The sequence below is a fragment of the Alligator sinensis genome, unplaced genomic scaffold (assembly GCF_000455745.1).
Source record: "Alligator sinensis unplaced genomic scaffold, ASM45574v1 scaffold1654_1, whole genome shotgun sequence".
Classification (NCBI taxonomy): Eukaryota; Metazoa; Chordata; order Crocodylia; family Alligatoridae; genus Alligator; species Alligator sinensis.
The window spans coordinates 64,275-69,447 of record NW_005843425.1 but is presented as its reverse complement, the minus strand read 5'-3'; the positions used below and the strand labels follow the sequence as shown (position 1 = coordinate 69,447).

At 46.1% G+C, this 5,173-nt stretch overlaps 1 long non-coding RNA gene across 1 annotated transcript in view; it reads right to left on the bottom strand.

The window, feature by feature from the left end:
• Positions 1-1,766: 1,766 nt before the first annotated feature.
• LOC102379892 overlaps positions 1,767-5,173 on the bottom strand; it is a 21,495-nt gene continuing 18,088 nt past the window's right edge. Inside the window, exon 3 of the long non-coding RNA XR_001359188.2 lies at positions 1,767-2,093. This is a non-coding gene — a long non-coding RNA (uncharacterized LOC102379892). The remainder of the gene's footprint in view (positions 2,094-5,173) is intronic.

Here is a 5,173-nt window from a genome sequence, read left to right as displayed (position 1 = left end):
AGGGGACAGGGATGGGGGGACTACTGCAGGCCTGGCTGCTAAGCTACTATATTACCAGTTACCAATTAATCATGATTCACTCAGGGACCAGCTCATAACACAGCACCTAGCTACTACATAATGAGTTAATGAGCACGGATGAACACCTACAAAACCACAGAATAAGCAGAGGAAATAGTCAATACAGGCAATCAGCTGCCCCAAGACACAGTCAGTTGCACAAGCACCCCTGTCACAAGTTTTGCCTGTCAGCAGCTAGGGGGGCAGGGCCCCAGAACCCCCCTGCACCCATCTCCTTGACAGCTGGCAGGCTTTGTGGCCGCAGCAGGGGCCACCATCCCTGCAGCTTTCAGCCTGCTGCGCCTTAACACACACACGGTCATCTATGTCACGAGTTTTGCCTGTCAGCAGCTTGAGGTGCAGTTCCCCCCAAACCCCTGCACCTATCTTCTTGAATCTTGGCAGGCTTTGTGGCCTCAGCAGGGGCTACTACCCCTGCAGTTTTTACCCCACTATGGTGTAACACATACACATGACATGTTTTGCTTTCAAGAGTTTGGGGTGCAATTCCCCCTGAACCCCTGCACTGATCTTCTTGAAACTTGGCAGACTTTATGCTCTCAGCAGAGGCTACCACTCCTGCAAGGTTCATCCAAATCAGACAAAAAGCAACAAAGTTATAGATATTTCGTTGATATTTCAAAGTTATAGATGTTTCATTGAGACAAAGGAATGGGCAAATCAGGATGTATCAGAAATATCTTTATTACTGATAACATGCAGCAATAGAAACAGGGATAAACTATAAGACTGTCAGTCATACTAGAACAGAATCACAGAACATAGGGATGGAAGAGGCCTCATCATGTCATCTGTCCAGCCTCCTGCTCCAAGGAAAGACCAACTCTACCAAACTGATCCTGACAGATATTTCTCTTGGCTGCTCTTACAAATCTCCAAATAAAAGCATTTCACGACTTCTCCAGGGCATCTATTCCAAGGCATGACTATCCTCACACTTACATTTTCCTAACGTCTAACTTAATTCTCCTGTGTTGCAATTTAAGCCCATTACTTCATGTGCTGTTCCCAGTGGGCATGGAGAACAGTTCATACCCTCCTTTGCAGTAAGTTTTTTGTATTTGAAGGGTATTATGTTTCCCCATAGTGTTCTTTTCCTCTAGCAACAAGCCCCCACTTTTAATTATTCCTCCCCAGTGATGTTTACTAAACTTCTACACATCTGCGTTGCTCTCCTCTAGATTTTCTCCAAGAGGTTTATGTCTTTCTTGGAGCATGGTGTGCAAAACTGGATATGCTCCAGCTGAGACCCAGTGCTGGAGGGAAGGCCTACTTCTTAGGTATTATATGAGACACTGTTGTTTATACATGCCAGTATCAGGATTGTGGGGTTTTTGGCAACAGTTTGATATTGTTGATGCCTATTCAGTTAGCAATCCACTAAAACCCCTAGATCCTTTTCTGAAAAATTGCTCTCTAGCCAGCTACTCCCAATTTTGTATTTAGAGACTTTTGTATTTGCACTTGTCCTTACTGCATTTTGTGCTATTTCTTTCAGACCATTTTTCTGTTTTGTCAACATAATTGTGAGTGTGGCACTGTGGTGTAATGGTAGGAAGACTGGGTCGGGGAATGTTTTAATTCATTCTTTAAATAATGGTATTGGCATGATGAAGGACATGAGGAGTGGGACAAGGAAAGAAAAAACAGAAAGCCCATATTATGATGCAACATATTTTTTAATGAGAAAGAAAAATGGATCATACAATGACAGAATAAAATGATGTAGGGCTGCCCTCTGTCGTCTGATCCAAGGTGACGGATTTCCCAGCTGATGTTCTTCTTTCTGTGGCAGCTGTCGGTTTTGATAGTCACGTGTCTTGTTTGCAGCCAGAAATAAATGTTGAACGTACATGAAAAGGCCCAATTCTTCTTGACCCTAAGGTTCCTCTACGGCTCTTGGACAAGAGAAAGAAGCCTTACAGTCAACAAAAAATGCCTAACTTGAGACCCTTTTTTCCTTTTTCATGAAGAATTAGGCCCACCATGCTAGTCAGAGAAGAAGCAGATAGCTGACAGAATTAGAGGGGAAAAAACAAAGATAGGAAAGACATACATTAGCCTTATTTTTCAAAGTGCTGAGCATTTACAACCATCAGTGAGCCTGGTGGGAGCCATCAACACTCAGCACTTCCGAATGCCAGGGCCCTAAGCTCAGCCATGAATCCATATCCTCTTTTCTGTTTCCTGGTTACTCTATAGCTATTTCTGCTGGGTTTAACATGGCCCACAGCTTCCATTGCTGTACCTACTTCCACATCGGGAACCTCCATTAGGGTAACCAGCACCATAGGAGCCCCCCAAGCTGCTTCCAAGGACAGGTGAAGCTGAGGAGCCCACAACACTTTCCTGAGGGAAGCAGCTGAGAATGGGTCCTGGGAACGTCAAAACCACAGGTGGAGGGTAAATCACCACTGTGGAATCAGGGCACTGCCTAACACAGGGCTCATTGCAGCTATCAGCAATTGGCTGTGGGGCTGCAACCCCGCAGGATACGGAGGAATTGTTGCACACATTTGTAGAGCAAGCCATCTTTCGGTGATGGTGTTAAATCTGGAATAGAAAACACAGGGTAGAACACATCAACGGCACAAGTGCCGGTTGTATTAGACGTTCAAGGTTCTGATACAGCAGAAACAGGGGCAATGCAGCAACAAGATCAAGCATGCTTGCTCTGTTTTCAGAAAACAGTGCCCATACATCAAAAAAATCGGCAATGTCTCATTTCACTTGTTATAAATAAAAGCCAATATCAACCATAGATATCTATGATATCTACCATGTCAGGGAGTTACACCCTATCCCTCAGCTCAAATGAAGTATTCAAACTGGCTGGGGGTTTGGCATAAGAATGTTTTAAAACAACTCTAGTTCAAAGATGTCCTATACCAAAATGTTTTTAGAATGCCATTTCCAAAGCTCCAGAAAAAAGCTCACTTCTAGAAAAAAAAATGAATGGGAAAACATCCACAAAAATTCCAATGAAAATCTTAACCCTAACCAGTGAAGCCTGCATTTAGCAAGGCTTGCAATATGGAGGGCACCCTTCGATTGTTAAGGATTTATGTTTTTGAAGGATCAGAAGTATCAGCAGTTCACATTTTGTTAGTCCTAAAGGGAGGAACAAAAATCAGACTTACCCAGTTCACAGAGAAGTCAAGAGAAGTGGTTAGAAAAGTCTCTGGTTGCAAGAGCCTTTATATACACTCTTAGATTGCTGGAAGCCTTTGAGACACCCCTGGTGTTAGAAGTGTCAATTAGTTTCTAAACAAAATTTGCTGGAGATGTAACTCCTCTAATTATCGTAACTCTTGTAAATCATGGGTTGCAATTGTTAGTCCGTTCCCTGCCCAATAAAATGCAACATGCCCATTACATTCTGCAGATCCTTTCATTTCAAGACATTATAGTTGTTATTCATTCTTTGTATCATGCCTATGACCTCAGTGGGGTTACAAGAAGAATACGTTTGTCTCACTATGTTTAGCTCTGTTTTCTTAGGGAGGTTGCTCTGAAGTGTGTAGATAGAACAGTCTGCTCTTGGGATTAGGATGTCAAGCTTTGTCCTTTAAATCCATGCCCCTGCTAGGTGGGGTGATAGCAGCGCTTATCTTTGCAAAAACTAGGAAGGGGGGATGCCTTTGCATTTTTACATCATCCACCAACACTAGCTGGATCCAATGCATGTTGGAGCCAATGGGACTCATTTTCATGTGAGAAATGCAGCTAACAAAGCCCCGAGGATGCAGAAATGTAACAATTATTGTGATCTTGTCCATAAGGGAGATGGCTGAGGGATGACTTTAGCCTATTTCAAATGAATATCAGGACAAGCCACAAAGACGTCTTCGAAACATAGGACTGAAAAGGGCTCCCAAGCCATTAACTCCCATCCCTTGCATGTGTAGGCAACCATTTATCCTTTGTATTCAAAACACTGCTTCCTATTTAGAAGCACATCAGCTTCCTGAAGTCCCTTCATAGCATTTGATAATGTAAGCTGTTGCTTACAAAAGCTTATGCATTTCTGATTTAGATTGTCTGTAAGGTGCAAATCTACCCTGCCTTCTGCCTAATCATTTATCCAAACAGTCCTAGGCACTGCTGTCTGATCCCTGTCACAAACCACAGCTGGTAGGCACCTTATGACATTAAACCCAAAGACCCACTAACAGCCTGCCATAGTACGAGGAGATGGATAATAGGCCTGTGCAAAGCAGCTAGTGTTCGCTTTGGATTCGGCCGATTCGGGGAACAGTGATTCAATTCGGTGATTCAAATCACTGTCCCGAATCAATTTGGCTGAATCTGATTCAGAGATTTGGCTGCTGCCAAATCAGCCAAATCTCCAAATCACACAGGCCCCATCCCCTGCCTGCTCTCCCAGCCCCACCCAGCTCCAGCTCCCGGCTCTTTGGGGAAAAAAAAGCCCACACTCACCAGCTGCGGCTGGGTGGGGGGGCAATCCCCACTGCCCCACACTGCATGGTGGGGCTTTGTCACAAGCCCCCCAACCCCTGCCCATTCTTCCAGCCCCATCACACCTCCATAGCTGCTCTACCTGCCCCAGCTCCTGGCCCTTTAAAAAAAAAAAGCCCCAAACTCACTGGCTCCTGCTAGGCGAGAAAGCCCACACTCACCAGCTGCGGCTGGGTGGGGGGGCAATCCCCACTGCCCCACACTGCATGGTGGGGCTTTGTCACAAGCCCCCCAACCCCTGCCCATTCTTCCAGCCCCATCACACCTCCATAGCTGCTCTACCTGCCCCAGCTCCTGGCCCTTTAAAAAAAAAAAGCCCCAAACTCACTGGCTCCTGCTAGGCGAGGGGCGATCCCCACTGCCCTGCACTGTGTGAGGGGCTCTGCCATGAGCCCCCAGAAGCCCTGAGGTTACTGTCTGGCCCCTAATACTGGGGTCTGCCACCCTGTGGGCTCAGGTGGCTACCTCCATACCTGGCCCCCTACACTGGGCTCAGGAAGCCTGATGCTGTGCTTGCCTGGGAGGAGGGGGTGGGGGGCTTGTGGCAGAGCCCTTCATGCAGCTTGGGGCAATGGGGGACAGCAGGGACCCCCCCCCCTGCATTGCAGCAGCG